At 61.1% G+C, this 17,511-nt stretch overlaps 1 long non-coding RNA gene across 1 annotated transcript in view; it reads left to right on the top strand.

The window, feature by feature from the left end:
• The window catches only part of LOC119104416 (uncharacterized), a 50,143-nt gene extending 32,871 nt beyond the window's left edge, over nt 1-17,272 (top strand). Inside the window, exon 3 of the long non-coding RNA XR_005094920.1 lies at nt 17,101-17,272. This is a non-coding gene — a long non-coding RNA (uncharacterized LOC119104416). The remainder of the gene's footprint in view (nt 1-17,100) is intronic.
• Nucleotides 17,273-17,511: the final 239 nt, after the last annotated feature.

Raw genomic sequence — 17,511 nt, 5'->3', positions numbered from 1 at the left:
AAATTACGTCCCACGTTGGAAACCGGAGCACAGCTGTAGCCAGTCTTCTCTGCGTGATGTAGCGGGCGATAAAGGACTGGGAACAGTTCTGAGCTTTCTTATTTCCAGTGGCGTGTTTGGGAATTCATGAAGTAGGTGCAAAAATGTAACGAATAAGGATGTAGTCAAGCGGTCAGCCATGTTTTATATCGAGCGCGCTTTGTCTTCTCTCCAATGGTGTACTTGAATTATAGTTTAAGAAACCTGTCCGTCCAAGAGGCGAAGGCCCGCGGAGAGCTGATGGCGTCAACTGGGTACAGCGCTGACGCTATCGTCTCCAGCAGCGCCGCCTGGAGTCCGCGGGATAAGGTCTATATGGCCGCCGCCCGGCCAGCAGAGGCGACGCCGACCCCTGTGGCCTCGGGTCACGTGGTCCGGCCGCCAGCGGCGCTCGGCCAGTCACAATCGCCGCGGCGCCAGCTGACACGGCTCCGCCAGCTGACACGGGACTCGGCTCCAGCGGCCGCCCGCACCTGCCTCCGACTCAGGCGTCTCACGTGACCGGTCAGGGTTGTGGCGCACGCGGGAGGCCTCCGACTCGGGCGTCTCACGGGACCGGTCAGGCCTGTGGCGCACGCCGGAGGCCTCTGATTCGGGCGTCTCACAGGACCGGTCAGGGTTATGGCGCACGCCGGAGGCCTCTGACTCGGGCGTCCCTCGTGGCCGGTCAGGCCTGTGGCGCACGCGGGAGGCCTCCGACTCGGGCGTCCCTCGTGGCCGGTCAGGCCTGTGGCGCACGCGGGAGGCCTCCGACTCGGGCGTCCCTCGTGGCCGGTCAGGCCTGTGGCGCACGCGGGAGGCCTCTGACTCGGGCGTCTCACGTGACCGGTCAGACCTGTGGCGCACGCCCGAGGCCTCCGACTCGGGCGTCTCACGTGACCGGTCAGGTTTGTGGCGCACGCGGGAGGCCTCTGACTCGGGCGTCTCACATGACTGGTCAGGATCATGGCGCACGCGGGAGGCCTCCGACTTGGACGTCTCACGTGACCGGTCAGGCCTGTGGCGCACGCCGGAGGCCTCCGACTCGGACGTCTCACGTGACCGCTGTGGTGCCCGGAGGCGATCTGACGGGCAGGGCGCTAATGAGCCGCGGTGCTCCTGTCACCTGGGGAAGTGGCATTGCCCCTTCCGTAAGGACGTCGCGCGCCTCCTGAACTTGTCACCGACACATCTTCGGGATTTTGGAGGCGATTTGTGTGATGTCCGCGACTTTGCAGCCCGTAGGCCAATCGTAGCTCACAGGCAGCCACAGGACGGGCGGGCCTCCTCACCTGGGCAGTCTTAAACATTATTTACCTCATTCCTTTGCCAGGAATGTGTAGGTCTGTGAGCAAGGTCGCCCTGACACATTCTTTGCAAATGGCTTCGATGTGTAACTGTGCACACCAAATGACTTCGATGCGTAACTGTGCACTCCAAATGGCTTCGATGCGTAATTGTGCACACCAGATGGCTTCGATGCGTAACTGTGCATACGTTTATGTAGCGATCGCCAGCGAATGCCTCCACCAAACGGTGAAAGAATCGATCAAATTAATTTCGTTAATGAAATAAAAAAATCGCCATCAATCGAGCTGCACGCAAGCCGTCATATCACAAAGAGACGTGCCTGCATGCGGACATTCACACCGCCACCGCCCATCCTGTGCACAAGGATTGTGTGTCTTGCCGTATGTTAAGTATATGCTACACGCGCTATCATGCCAGATTTCGATCTGCCTCCCCGCCATCCGTGGCTCCTAAATGCTTCCGAGTCAGAGGAGCTGCTTAACGCTATTGCGCCCTCTCGAATGCCGTTGTGGAGTGGCGATGTTTGAGACTGAGTGATTTCCCGTGGGAGTTCGTTAGCGCAGGTCATGTCTGATACAAGCCTGGCTCTCGCGCCCCATCACGTGACCTGCCCTATCCCACACCGGACCTGAAACACTCCCGCCCACCGGAGCTCACCTCGTCCCACCACGTGGCCAGACCCACACACCCTCGCTCCCAGCTGCGGCCCTGCGGCGTTGTGACGCGTCGGCGGCGCTCATGGCGCGCCAGCGGCGGCCAGCCGGCTGAAGGAGCCACCAGACGCTGACGGCGGCCATCGACCGGTCACGGTCGCACCCAGGGTCACGTGCCGAGGGGGGGCGGGGGTCGCACAGCCGTCACTCCTGAGACATGCTCTCAGCCGCGGAGCGAAACATAGACTTCTAGGGTCACGTGCCGTGGAGGCGCGCAACACAACCGTCACTCCTGAGGAGCGGTTGAAGCAGACCCGCTGCTGGCGCCCCGCCGTCGCCGGCCACCTGACGGTCCCGCGCTCCGACGGAGGCGGGCCCGCTTCGGCGGAGGTGCCCCCGCTCCGGTGAAGGCGCCCCGCTCCGACGGAGGCGCCCCCGCTTCGGCGGAGGTGCCCCGCTCCGGCGGGGGCGTCCCACTTCGGTGGAGGTGCCCCCGCTCCGGCGGAGGCGCCCCCGCTCCGGCGGGGGCGTCCCGCCTCGGCGGAGGTGCCCCCGCTCCTGCGGAGGCGCCCCGCTCCGACGGAAGCGCCCCGCTCCTGCGGAGGCGCCCCGCTCCGACGGAGGCGGCCCCGCTCCTGTGGAGGCGGCCCCCGTGCGTCTGGAGGTCGGGGAGGAGCGGCCTCGGAGCGCTGTGAGGCGGCCGGCACGGCTGGGGGCCGGGTCGCGTGACTGATCAGCCCTCCTTCACGGACGGACACGTGCAGAGGCCCCCAGCCAGGGCCGCTCACGGCATCTGCTGCCGACCCGTCGGCGGCAGCTGGGCAGCACGCGGTCTCGCGCTGGCCCGGTCACTGCCAAACCCGTGATCTGTGCTATAATCGGTATAAAATTATCGCCGGCGGTCTAAACCTGTTTCGGCCCATCGTTCGCGTGGCCTCGTCTTCCGTTCTTTGCCAATATATCATGGGTATCATGTTATGTGTCCATCCTTGATCGTCGCTGATTAGTCACTGCTATGAAAACCACATTGTTTCACCTCTTAATCGGGGCGCAAAAAGATTATACTAGTTGGTATGCCTTAAAACTAAAATGTTATCATTACTTTTCACCTCCTTATCATGTAGTCTGTCTTGTCTTCCCTTGATCTTGACCTAATCCTGATCTTTCATCCCCAGATTCAATATTTGCCCGTCCCGTAATTTGCTCTGCGCCAGCCCCTCCTGTCCTCCCGCCGTCAGGTGCCTGGCGGCGCCCCTGCCCCGGCTCAGCCTCTGCTCACTTCTCCGCCAGTGAATCAGTGAGCGCGTGTGTTGTCCCCTGTCGGCTGGCGCACGGTCGATGCTTTCGGCGGCGCCGACGAGCAGTGGCGCGCCCAGCGCAGCCGACAGCGTGCTGCAGCCGGCCAGTCCGGGGGGCTCGAACCACATCCGACGCTGGGCCTCCTCTGCCCACGGCCCGGGTATCCGTAGGGACGTCATTTGTCCTCGTCAGGCCGCCGTGAGCCTGTGCGCTCTCGATCCAGTCGCCACTGACCGTCCGCGCCCCACGCCCGGTCGCCGCGGTCGGCTGATCTGTCTCGTGGCGATGCGCTGCTCTTCATGATCTGTCTCGGCGCGCTAATCCGCTGCCCTGCGGTCCGTCGCGCCGCCGGCGTGCGAGGTGGCCACATTGATTGGGAATCGGCCGGCGCGGTGATGTCTGCACCTCACGCCGCCTCTTAACCGCGGCCACCGGCGGACAGCAACGGCATCACATGAAGGCATTCATTTGTTCATTTTTGCAAAGGGTCGTTTCACGACCGCTTGTTCTGTCTTGGCGGGATGTCGCCGGATATATGAAAGGTGTGTCTGACGCTATGCTGCGGTGTTGAAAAGAAATTATCCGAACACAAGATGAACGTGTGACGATCTTGGACCCGTTGACTGGGCGTAGACATGCACTGGGCCTGGTAAGAAACTGACACCTGTTCTCATCAGTATTCATTTTTAGCAAAGATGTCATGGATTGTCACTGCGTACCTCATCCTGCGCTGGCAAAATGGTGTATCACAGAATGTGATGAGCTCATTGAAAGGTGAGCACAGCAGCCAACAACGTGTTGATTACTGCGATCCGGATCGTAATCCTCGTTGCTGACGCAGATGATGGCTGACTTCTTTGTGTCACCTTGTCACCCAGCTGTGCTAATCGAAACCAGCTCAAGTGCGCATTGTCAGCACCTCGGCGGAAGCAGAGGCGTGCTCGCTGCCTAGGAGTGGGCTGCCATCCAAGCGACCACCACACCAACTTGAGCACACGCACTTTTTGACCCTTCCCCTCTCGGTCTTTTACCCTGCCCTCAAAGCCGGCCCCCCGACTTACGTCCCCCCGTGCGTGGCGCCTGGCGACGCCTCTGCGCGCCTGCGGAGCGGCCGGCAACACTGGATTTACAATATGTCAACGGCGCGCCGCCGCCGCCGCCCGTCGTGGTCTATCGATTGAAGCCGCCGCCGCCAGCGCCCCTGGCGGCGGCGCGCGGCGGCGCCACCCGGTCCATTAGTATATTGGGCGGTGGGCTGCCGGGCGGCGGCGGCGGTGGCAGAGTGAGTCGTCCCCCGCCGCGCGGCCGGCGGCCCCGCCCCCCGGGCGCCGGGGCGCCGCCAGGGGCCGCCCCGCGGGGGGGGGGGGGGTTGCGCTCTACCCACATCGGCCGATGCTGCTTACGCTGATGCTGAAGATGCTGCTGCTGTTGCGTGAGTGTTTTATCGCGCGCCAACTCTGGTCAAATGAGATGACATCGAAGGAAATATATTGTTTTGCACCGCTTTCATACAGCTCCACCTGGCAACGTTGCATCTAAGCGGCATTCAAAACAACAAGCCGAGCGACCCTGCGTCGTGCGCCCGTTCAATGAACAACGGTCCCAGTATCTGGATGGATCCAGGTCTCGGCAATGTTGCGCTAAGCCCCTCACCAGCGTGTCATCAGCTCTGAGCCCCTCACCAACGTGTCATCAGCTCTGAGCCCCTCACCAGCGTAGTCATCAGCACTGAGCCCCTCACCAGCGTGTCATCAGCGCCGAGCCCCTCACCAGCGTGTCATCAGCGCCGAGCCCCTCACCAGCGTGTCATCAGCGCTGATGCCGCCCGCCCGGGCCACATCCCACTGGTCCGCCGCTGGGGCCGTCCCCTCCTCCCTGCGCTGGCCGGCGACCGGCGGAGGTTCGGCAGATAATCGCAACAAGTGCCGCCTGACGCGGCGGCGGCGGCCGCCATCGCGGCGCGGCCGGCCCGGCACGCCGCCGCGCCGGAAATGGCGCCCGTGCAGCGGCTGCAGCGGCGCCTGCGCGCGCGCCCCATTGTCCTGTCCGCAGTCCCTGATCGGACCGCGGCGCCGGAAGGGGGGGGGGGGGGGATATCCAGATCGGCGGGTTGCGGCTTTGGTTTCGGTTCACGTGTCTCGGTCTGCCGTGTGGGGCGCTGGCGAGGGAGGGAGGGGTGCAGACTCGCGACGCCGTGCTCCTCGGGACCTGGCGTGCTGCGGCCCCCCGATCTGCTCTCTCAGCGGGCTGCAGTGCAGCGCCCGTCACTCGTGGCATGTTTTCGCCATTCTTTCCTCATTGACTCGTGACATTTGAGCCGGACGTTTGATCAACAGGTCGCGCCGCCCGGCTGTTTGTGGCATTCCCGGGCCAGTCTAAGCTGCTCGTGGACTGCTATGCAGCTGATCCTGCTCACCAGCCGTGTTTGCGGTGGCCGCGGTGACCACGTGGGGACCTATCCAGACCTGTACCGACGGCTCCAGCTGTACAGGTCGCGCCGCAGCGTGGTCCTCCGCGTCTCACAGACCTACCAGCTGACGGGACTGTCAGCCTCACTACCCCGTCCGCCGTTAGCCAGTTGTGCATTTTTTGTCGGCGACGGAACAAAGCCCGCCTGGTTGGGAGGCGACAGCGAAAAATTGGCGCCGGCTCGCGCGCTCGTCACGCTGCAGAGCCCGCCGGCTGTTTTTCGTCGCGTCGGTAATATGGCATAAATCAGACGGTGCGCCCGGGCGGCCGGGGTTCACATGCGCACGCGCCCCTCGGCTGCCGTGGAGCACGGTCGGCAGGGCGGCGGCCGGCCGCAGGGCAGGGCGGCGCGATCTGAGCGTGTCGGCCGGGCAGGGCGGCGGAGGTCCTGTCCTGCGCCCGCCGCAGAGCAGGGCGGCGCGGTCTGAGCATGTCGGCCGGGCAGGGCGGCGGAGACCTCGTCCTGCGCCCGCCGCAGAGCAGGGCGGCGCAGACCGGCCGGCCGGGCGCCGATAAGGCCCATCAACAGACTCGACTGCCTCTGTCGGCTCAGCAGTCGGCGTTCTCCGCCGCGTCCTCCGTCTGGCGTTACGGTGCGACGGTTCTTGTCGGCCGATGGCGAAACGCTAATGCTGTGGTGTTGGACTAATTAATTCATTTAAGCGGTGAGCGATGGCTGGGCTGAGGGCAGCTTGACTAGCGTGGTGCTGAGACCACAACCAGCCCGGCCGTTGCGCCCGGCAGCGGCAGCTGCTGAAGTGACCGCGAACTCCGCACAGACCGCTCCGCCTGAGCACGAGTGAGCGCCCGGAACCCTAGTCCGATGCGAACATGAGGAATATTCGCCTGACAAGAGGGGACACAGCGAAGCTGCATCATCACTAGCGGGCTAGCAAGGTTTGTCGCACGTGCCTTCCCATCCGGCGGGCTAAGGTGTCCGCTAAAGGCCGGAGCCTGACTGGGTCGCGTTGGCACGTGTCGGACCGTCGACCGCGCGGTGGCATCGACCCCGGGACCCGTTCGTGACCCGCCCCGGCCCCCCCGCCCCCCTCCCCGCTCGTAGCCATTTCAATTTACCGCGCTCCCCTCAGCTAATGAAGTAGCGTCGCTATCACGCGTACTGGGCATACAGCCGGCGGTGATAGCGGTCCCTGGCGCAACCCCCGAGGTCAGGTCAGAGGTCAGACTAGGGTCAGGTCAGAGATCAGGCCAGGGGTCAGGTCAAAGTTAGGGTCAGATGTCAGGTCAAATGTAGGGTCAGAGGTCACGTCAGAGGTCACGTCAGAGCGTCGGCCGCGCGCCCCGTGGGGACAGCCGACGGGAGGCGGCTGTGACAGCCGGCCGCAGTGGGGACGGCTGGCGCGGCGCGGCCCTCGTCAGGCGCTGGGGCCGGCCGCGGGGCTGCCCAGTGACGCGGCCGGCGCCGGCGGCCGGGGCTCTCGCGCCGCGGGTTAGCCGCAACCCCACCAGCCACGTCCGGCGCTCGGCAGCAGCGTGCTGTGTGAGGCCATCTCGTAGGCTGGTGCGCTGCACCGGCTGCAGCGTTTGCAGTCAACCAAGGTTTCGAGTCCGGCACCCAGTGCGTTTACTGTCGCTTGCTCCCCTCTTCAGTCCGCTTGCTTCTATTGTCCTGGCCCGCTAGGCAGTCCTGAGATTTAGGACCAGTTTTGTGAGGTCCTCGGCCGCATTGTTTTTATGCTTTTTTGTTTTTTTCCCTCCTGTAGGAATTTATGGGAGGTGTTTTGATGGGAGTAGATGCGTCTTGGTTGTCGGGCACACGTTCATCAGCATTATAAGTATAACTCATTTTTTGTACATTCATTTGTTGCCGTTCTGACGAGCTGAGAGTTGCCCTAGGTTAGCCACTACTGGTACGACAGGCAATAGAGCGGTATGTCTTTAAAGAATGCAGTTTGATAAGTTAGCTTTAATCCTCATCCGAAAGGCCATTTATACAACCTCGCCGACGAAGGGGAGCCTGGCAGCCCCTCCCCCCTCCCGCCCACCAGCAGGCCTTGCATCACGGAATTCAAGATGATGGTATTCGTAAAAAAAGATAACACCGTGTTTCCGTTGCCAACAAGTGAAGCTTGTTTTAGATTTAGCAAGAAACCTGGCTGACAATGAAGTCAGCTGCTTTTTGCCCAGCAGTATATTTTTTTCCAATTTAATTGGGAGAGCTGTAGTCCTGCCTGCGCCCCACTGTGATGGCACCAAGCCTGTTGAACATTCTGCATTCATATGGGACAAGTCCAGGACTTGGCTCGCATTTTATGTGTGTGCTGAGCTTGTTTGCTCATGCTATCCCAAGTCAGCCTCTCGTGTTCGTCCGTCGCTCAGTTCAATTGCCGGATTCCATTCCGCCAAGCGCGGTTGTACTACGCTGTCAGCTTCTCTTGCCCACTTGTTGAGCGGCGTCATTCCTGGCTGGGGTGGTGCCCAGCCGGGAACAGACAGGGCACCCGGCGAGGGAGCCGGCCGCGGCCGAGTGGGCGGGGTGTCGGCACCAATACCGAGGTGTAAGCCTATTCCGCAAAGGTGTCAACCTATCCTACTAAGGCGTCAGGTGTAAACCTACCCCGCGGAGGTGTAAACCTATCCCGCTCAGGCGTCAACGAACGCCACGCAAGCGGACAATCTCCTCAGAGACCCGCGTTAATTCACCGCCGCGTGCCAGCGCCTGTTCTAGCCCTGGGTGAAGAGAGCCCGGTTAGGTGGGCAGGAGGGGCAGCGGCCGCACAAAGTTTTGCGTGGCTAGCCTGATCGTTGGCATCTTACATTTAAAAGATGCCCATTCCGCGACTCTGCCACACCAACTGTTGTCATCGTCCTCAGCTGGCGCTTCCAGCTCACCTCCGGACAGCGGCCGTGTCCCGCTCCCTGCACGCGAGACGCCGAATCGGGCTCCCACCCCGGTTGCCGCTTCAGTTCCCCCGCTCCCGCCGGACGGCCGCCGTTCCGGCTGGTGGTCACGTGACCGGCGTCGTGCGTCGGCCGCGGGGTCACGTGGGGTCACGCTCGGCGGTGCCCGGCGCCGGCCGGCCTGTGCTGCAGTGTCGTCGTCCCGCCCTGTATGATGCCGCAGCGCCAGGGGTGTCGGGGATACACCATCGGCGTCAAGGGCCTTGCCCGTTCGAACGGCAAGGACGAGGCACCGGAGGCGCACCCGCATCTGGGCGAATTCATAGTTGCCGCTTCGTGACACTTTGAAGACGCATCCTCTCCCGGTGCAAAAATTTAAAAAGCGCGAGTGGAAATTTGTTTGGTCAAACCTGCTAACGGCTCCAAGCCGAAGCTTATACACCATAGCCACAATTCAATGCGTGATATCTTGCTGAGTTTCCAGTAATAACAAAACAGGAATGCCTTAAAGGGTATGCTGATGGTAAATTTTTATGCAGATGATTTATTGACACTTAGATTGTATTATTAGATACACCAATCTGATTACGGCACAAAGCTTTGCTTCGAGATTGCCGTTAATGGCATATCCTTAAGACCTCCAGCAGCATCAAGTGCCCACGTACTGCGGGTTTGAGGCGTAACAGCTTCGATAATTTTGATTTCCGAGAGCCTGCCAAAACTTGGACCGTGCTAGCAATATCCACAAAAAGGGACGCGCTTTTTTGCTCTCGTTTTGCAGACAAGCTTGCGGGCTAGCAAGTGTCAGCTTCAGACGACGCTCAGCTCGTGTTTTCGTTTTTGTTTAAGGTTTCGGAGTGTCGATGACGAAGTCCAGATGCATTGCAACGATAAATGATCTGCTGTATTGTATCCAACCAATGTGTGCCAACCTCTGCCTGATTTGCGTGGAGTCTGATCCCGTCTTTCCTGTACGCGCCCCTGCCGGCTGTGTCCTTGTCTCCTGTGCCCGCCCCTGCCGGCAGTGTCCTTACCTCCTGTACCCGCCCCTGCCGGTGGTGTCCTCGTCTCCTGTACTCGCCCCTGCCCGGCCGGAAGAGGAGGCCGGTCGGTAAGCGGTTCGCAGCCGATAAACAAACTCGGCGCCGCCACCTCGCCGGTTGTCATGGAGACGGAGCGCCGTCTGCCCGGCGTCTGACGTCACCGTCCTGTGCTGCGCGATTGTTTTTGTTCGGCGGCCCGAGCGCGACCCGAGGACCGGGAGGGGGGGGGGGGGGGGGGGGGCTCGGCCCGCACCCAGGGGCGAGGGTGTGGCGTCGCACCGCGGGGCCCCTCTCACCGCGGTGACACCTATCGCATTGTGTCGGCCGTATTCAGGAAATTGTAGCGATGTGGAATGCAGCGTGAGCTCCGACGGGTTGACCTTTGTTTGAGTTGGTGCGAATTGTATCACCTTACTGATAGGCTTGCCAGGTAATTCATCGCCTTTCTAGCGAGATATGAGCTGAATAAATCATTGGCTGGCATCGAAAACCGTCATCTGCCGACCAGAGAGCGTGCATTTACAAAACGAACCGTGTTCGAGTGCTGTAGGCGGTAAAATCCGATTGATAACCGTACGCATGTATGAACATCACCTATATTGCATTAGTTAATAATTTTGTGGCCTCTCCTCCATTATCGCGTGAAGGCCAACTTCCCGATCGATGGATCCGTGACGTCATCGCCTTTGAAAATGTCTCACTCACCTAGTCAGACCACAGTTCAGAGACCATAAATAGTTATGGTGCCGTGCTAAAGCCTGTTAAACAGATCCCCTTCAAGCTCCGGTGAATCACGTAATGGTTGCCGACGCAGAGTCGGGATTACGTACGCGGTGTGTTGCTGGGCGTTTCGCAGCGTAACACACTGCACGGCATGAGACCTTTCGGCTCTACGAGGCTCTCCAAACGGCTGTTACGTGTGTCCTTCCCGAACCTACGGGCTGCGGCCCAGCGGCCTTAGGATACCCCAGGCGGCGGGGGGCAATCAGCCACTTAACACTAGTGCCCATTGATAAGGCTCGTTACGTTCGGCCCATTAGCACTGTTATGTTCTTTCGCGTACGCCGCCGAAGCCACTTGTTCTATTGCCGTTTGTTTAGCACCAGCTAATGAGCTGTGAAGCAGGTTCGCAAAGGTGGAACGGTAGAGGAACGGATTTCCGGTGTGAGTACCCTCTGCGGGCCTGGACACAAGACACGCCGTGTGACGTGATGTGCCGGTGTACGATCCCGCCGCTTGGCACACCTGCCAGCGGCGTTGATTATTGAATAGTTCGGACCGAGTCGCTCTCAACTTAAACCAGCACACATCCAGCGGTCCCCAAACTCGGACCGGCTCCGCGCGCCCGTCTGGCCGCTGGGCGATCATCCGCGGGTGCAGGGCTGAGCGCGCCCCTGCCGCGTGCGGCGCTGTTCGCCCCGCGAGCCACTGATAGTGGCCTCTCGCCACCGCCGCGCTGGAACAAAGCAGAGCCGCGCCAATCGATACGCCGCCTGATTGGCTGCCCGGCGACGCCGCCGGTCTCCCCGCTGGAACTTGCACGCGGCGAGGTGACCTTTGGCCCGATGGCGCGTGCCGCCTGATCAGAGAATGCGACCGACGACGGCGGCCGCGTCGCTGGTAATGCGCCGCGTGTCTCCAGCCGCCGCCTATGAGGTCATAGATTGTAGAGCTTTTCATCTGCACGAGCAGGTGACCTCCTCCATGGGCTTCAGCGGTGACGGTGACGGTGACGGCGAAGGTGACGATGGCGGTGATGGTGATGGTGGCGGTGGCGCTGGCGCTGGCGATGACGGTGACGGCGACGGTGGCGATGGTGATGGCGATGGCAATAACGCAAAGAAGGACGAATGCGACACGTCTCCTAGCTTTCTGCGAAATTCAGCATTACGCGAACTGTAGAGTTTTGCACCAGAAACGGCATAAGAAACTGAATATGCCGCCCAGCGTTTGGCCCTTAGCCGCAGCACAGGCCAGTTCGCCCGATATTGACTGCATCGTGGCGTTGTCTACGGACCTTAATTAAACGCTCGTGTCCCTCATTGATTCCCCTAATAGACTGTCGCTCCCCTCCCCCTCTCGCATGCATGTGCGCTGTGGCGTGATCGAGCCGGCCGGGGTGCGTAGAGCATGCCCAAAAAGGGGCTCGTGATAACAACACAGGGCCGGTGCGTGCCGCTGGGCGCGTGCGGCGCGCGCCTCTCACGTCTGTTGTGCGCCAGAGTGTGGCTCACTGCGCTGCATGTGGCACAACACACCCGCAACAGACCCGCCGCGCAAAGGCGGTCCTTTTGCGCCCAGCATTGCGCCTCCTGAAGAAGAACGGCGGTTTTAGTGAGCAGGTGTTTGATAGTCGCTTATGCCAAGTTTGATCGGACGAATATGCTTGAACAAAATGGCCATGTAGCGTCCTGCCGAGACGCGGCTGATGCCTATTTGATGCCTACTTGATGCCTATTTGACGCCTATTTGATGCCTACTTGATCGAAGTCCGTGGGCCTGAGGCTCCGCGTCATCAGAAATCGTCGGATGAATGTAATGATGAATGGGGCGGCCCCGGAAATGGCTGAGAATCTACACGCGCCTTCATGGTCCGCCACGAAAGAGGCAGCGACGCTTTGGACGCGCGGCTCAATGACCTAGCTGTGGGCACTGTGGGTGATACATTGCATATTCCCCCGATTTGGTGGAAGTCTGGAATGTGATTCTCCAGGAACTCGTCCATCCATGGCTTTGGGACGTGGAAGTCTTGCGGGCCGAGCAGGTACATTGGGCTACTGACGACAAATATTACACTGAAGAACTGAAGAAATTGGACCTCAAGCATCGCCACGCATCCGTGCGCGAATGCCTTCATAATGCCTTCATACGTGTTTGCACAACCCCATCCATAGGTATGCCCGAGCTGCACGCATTGTTTGCACGTAGTCAGTGCCCTATTTTGTGTGACCAGCCCCAGCCAGGTCACTATTCCACCACCTGTACGAGCTCTGTCACTACTCTTTTAATCACAGGAGTTCCCGCGCACTAATGTCACCGTCCTCACCAGCCACTGCAGCGGATGTCTCCCGTGGCATTGCTCCATGAGTCATTACGCCTTTCGGTATTACTCTGCAACACGTTCTTCCCAAGCCGTTGAATCCCCGCGTGCACTTTCCGCCAGAACCCTACCGCCTCTTGCCCTCTCACCTTTCCGTTTCTCATATGCGCACAGTACGGGCGCGCGGCGCGCAATCAATGCCGACCCTAGCGTGCGCCGCGCCCCCGGGCAGGAGGACGCCTGACACTTTCTAGCCGGCGTTCGTGCGTTGAAATCGGCGGCACGTCAGTTTAGATCTCATGACTTTATCGTGCCGCCGCGCCGCGCCACGCCGCGGTGAAAGGTCCGCCGATTGTGAAGAGCCGACAATAGGCGCGCACAGGATGTCTTCAGTGAAGGGCCATTGTCGTGTCCTGTTCTGACGGCCCGTCAAATTGTTTTGGCGCTCGGACGTGTGCGATTGCTCCTGTCGTTCTCGCAGTTGTTCTTCTTTGGGCAGTGTGTCCTCGGCACGTCCCGCCGCCGCACGCGCGCGCCGGGCCGCTGGGCGCTGGCGTCGGTGCGCTGGGCTCGCCCGTGGCCGTCAGTGGCGCACGCCGCTGCGGGGGCGGCTGGCCGTCCGGTGACGCAACGGAGACCGGCGCCGCGTGGCGGCCGCAGGTCACGCCATGGACGGGAGCGGCGGCCGGGCCCGCTCCGCCGGCGGCCGCCCCACCTGCCGCGCCTGGGTCCGCCCCTGCGGGTGGAGCCGAGCGGCGGGTGCAGGGGAGACTGACTGGCGGCGTTTCAAGAGCCGGGCGGTGTTCAGCTTGATTGTGGACGCGGTGGGTGCAGACGACTACCTTGCCGCTGTTGGTTTAGGTGGATTGTGTTATCTGCTGCCGTGTACTTCGCTCCTGCTCAAAAGTCGGCGCGTTTGATTCCGACATGGAACGTTTGGGTCAGACCCAGGGCTGATGGAGACATCTCTTTATCATGGAACCCATCCTGTCCCGATACCATACATGATGTCACACCTCCCCCAAAGCTGGTGTCACCGATACTTATCTGGCCGTGGCTGACCGCAGAGCGGCTCAGGCTGGTCAATGCATGGGGACGCCAGGACAGTGGCTGGGTCCCGTCACTGAAGCGAGCCGCAGCAGTGACCATCGCCATGGTCAGTCTGCCGTCTCGTGAGTCGTTCTCGGTAGGCTGTCAGTGACTACGTCAACAAGTCGACTCCTTTTGTGAAAGTTCACGTGGTGTAAATGTTTCTTTTCAAACAAATATCTTACACTCAGTCCTTATGCTGCTTTTTCGTGTTTCCAAACCGTTACAGCCGTTGCTTTGTGTTCTCGAGTGTGTTCGCACACACGTCTCCTTCGGCACCATCGGGAAGGCCCTGACGCTGGCTGGCGTAGCTGCTCGCCTTGCGAGCTCCAAGTGTGTATGAGCATCACTTCGCTCCCAAATCGAGCAGACTTCTTGCCATACTTATGAATGCTGAGGTGGTTCTGTGAGGCAAACCATTCCACGAGGTCAACTGCACTGTCGTGGCTATGCCACTATGGCTGCTGGCGGTCCTCCGCGCCTGCCAGCCTGCCCCGGCGCGACGGTAGCCGGCCTCGACGCATCAGCCGAGGGAGGGGGGGGGGGGGGGGGGGCAGAGCGTAGGACAGAGCTGGCGCCGGTGCGAGGCGGCCGCCAAATCGACAGTGTGTCTGCCGGCGCATCGCTATCGTAAAAGTGTCGTCAACAATAGTGAAAAAACATGTATTATCAGAGGGCATCGCTTACAAACCTGCTGACCAACGGAGGACAATCCCATCTTGTGAGACACAGATCCCCAGGGGATCTTCCGCGGGGTAAAAGGACGATTGATTTATGGCATGGCTGATTGGGAAAGGTCCAGAAATGGGCACAGTATGCTTCCTAGCTGTTCCCATCGGAAGCATTTCGTCGATGTCGAACGTTCTTGGGACGTTGGATGCACCGTGTCAGGCTCCACGCGCCTCCAGCAATGAGCAGCACCAGTCTGCCGGTCTGCTCCTCCCAGTGGCGTTGGACCGGAGGAGGGGGAGGGGGAGGAGGGTGACAAGCTGTGGCGCCGCCGGTCCGCCGGTCCCGGTGGCGTTGGACCTGGGGAGGGGGGGGGGGGAGGAGGGTAGCGAGCTGTGGCGTCGCCGATCCACCGGCCCCGGTGGCGTTCGGCCGGCTGCCTTGTCCGTTTGTAGTGTGGGCACGTCGGCCGACGCGGGTGACCTTGGGCCGGCGGTCGGGCCCGATACAGCAGCGCAGACGGCCGGCCCGATATGGCAGCGCCGACAGCTGACCCGATATGGCAGCCCGATGACGACCGCCGACGGCGCCGCAGCCGCTGCTGTCGCCCCGTTCCGCTTCCGACACGCTGCCTGGAGCGACTGCCGCCCTGGAGCTGTGCTGGCGACGCCTCTGGCCGAACTCCCACCTGCGCCCCAGTGGTCTGCTGGCGGCGCCTCTGGCCGAGCTCCCACCTGCGCTGCAGCGGTCTGCTGGCGACGCCTCTGGCCGAGCTCCCACCTGCGCCCCAGTGGTCTGCTAGTGGCGACTCTGGCCAAGCTCCCACCTGCGCCTCAGTGGTCCTGTGTGCGGGATTACCCGTCGTCTTCAGTGGGCATGCAAAGTCCGCAGTGGAGGTTTGTGGCGAGATCGAGATTGAGATACACTTGTGCTCGGGACCACCATGCTGGAGAGACCAGCCGGCGAGTCGTAGAACGGGATCACCCACCTCATGTCTTCGCTTCCTCGTACTTTGAGGACAGACAGGGATGACATTTGCTCAGATTTGACCACCCCTTGCTTGTTAGGGTTTAAATATCTGAATCTGATGCCATGCACCGGAATTCACCTTAACGAGCATTGGGAGGTGGACCCACTGGGAGCGGCTGTCCGCCGGTGGGGCCAGATGCCCCGCTGGCGAGGCTTCTGGTGAAGAAGAGGGCACACGCCACCTCCTGAGGGGGTGGCGTGTGTCAGGACTCGGTGTCGGTCTCACTTTTGGTATACGGTATGACGCAATGCTACGGAGAAATCCACGATGATGTATGGAAGCGCCCCTGCAGGGCTCGTACGGACCCCAGCCCGGTCGCCGCAGTCATCATTGCCATGGTCATGGGACGACGCGTGTGATGCTCGGCCACTGAGAGAGGGCCTCGAAGTTTGCGCTGGCGGCACGTCCCGCACCCTCGGGGGGCCGGCCGTGCGGCCGGTGGGCGGTATCGCCGCGGGAGGGTGGGGGGACCGGTCACCCGGCCAGCGCACCCCGCCCCGTCTCACGTCACCCCGTGCACCCCGGCCCCGCCTCCTGTCACCCCGTGCACCCCGGCCCCGTCTCACGTCACCCCGTGCACCCCGGCCCCGCCTCCTGTCACCCGTGCACCCCGGCCCCGCCTCACGTCACCCCGTGCACCCCGGCCCCGCCTCACGTCACCCCGCGCGCCCCGTCGCCGTCAGTCGACCTCAGGCGGAGACCCATAAACTGTCTATCTCAGCCGGATCTGTGCGCCACTATCGCCCCCCCCCCCGCGTACGCCACTATCGCCCTTCCCCTCCCCCCGCAGCCAGCTGACCTCGCCAGCCCCCCCCCCGTCCTGTTCCAGCGGCGCGTACTACCTGTTTAAACGGGAAATGTCCTCCGAAATGTGGATCATACCGTGTTTGGGGACCGTTCAGTTCTTTTCCGGTCTCATCAACATTGTATTGGTTTGCTGAAAGTGTACCCCAAATTTGGCTTCTTCGAAGGCGGTGTTGGTAGTGTAAATCGTGGACTTCGGCCGGACCTCCGTGCGCCATGATACAATAGCTATGCTTCACCGTGCCGTACTTATACTCATTCATGCGCCTTAATTGAGCGCCGCGGAAACAACAAAGGCGTACGAAATGTCGAAATGTGCCGATCATCATACCAGTCGGCGGACTCAGTAATGCCAGAAGCGCACCATACGCGGGAGCCGGTCAGAGTTTGCCGGACCAGAAGTGCCGCCGGGCCGCGGAAGTCATCTGACTCTCCTGCTCTCCCTCCCACCTTGTCCCGGTGGCGGCTGGACGCAGATCAAAGACGGAATCTTATCGCGATGTTTACCGGGCCAGATACGCGCACCCGACCGCCGTCAGTGCGCCAAGCAGGCCGGAGTTAGTGGACTAGTTGTATAAACTTCGCTGCCGTCAATTTGTCCTGGCAATCAGCTGGTATCCTTAACACAAACAGTTTGGTCACGACGATACGGGATAACATGGGATAACTTTCATGCTGCGCTCGGTACCGATTTGCAAAGAGACGTTCCCGCTAAACACGAATGCAACGAAAGGTCATCATCTGTGACATGCTCGATGCGCTTTTGCGTTGCTCTGAGCGCTCCGGTGACGGTGCTGTCTGCTCTGGTTTCAGATCTTACAACCCCGGCATGGGCCAGCCGAATGACTTAAATGCTGCTGCGATGGTGGCGGCGGCTGCCACGGCTACCGCGACAGCAACGGCATCTGTCGTCGCCCTGCGGGACCGCAATGACCAATACGGACAGGTAGGTGACAGCACCGCTGTGCGAGCTTTTTGGGAGGGAAAGCGCTGGGAGTGTATTTGTAGCGAGCCGGGCGGAAAAGAATGTATGCTGCCGATATCATTCATGACGTCGTGCTTCAAAGATTTTGTGGCTTTCGGTGTCTGCATCAGCTCAAGCCGGTTTGCGCGCCCACGATCGACGGCGGGCGAAAAAAAGTGCGTTAAGCATTACGGACTTCATAATTTGCAACTTCCTCGCTTTAGGGCGCATGCGCGCTACATTCGAACAGCAATGGTGAT

Source organism: Pollicipes pollicipes, unplaced genomic scaffold (genome assembly GCF_011947565.3).
Source record: "Pollicipes pollicipes isolate AB1234 unplaced genomic scaffold, Ppol_2.1 Scaffold_6052;HRSCAF=7182_pilon_pilon_pilon, whole genome shotgun sequence".
NCBI classification, from domain to species: Eukaryota; Metazoa; Arthropoda; class Thecostraca; order Pollicipedomorpha; family Pollicipedidae; genus Pollicipes; species Pollicipes pollicipes.
Note: the sequence above shows the minus strand (reverse complement) of the source record. Positions and strands in the feature narration are given on the sequence as shown.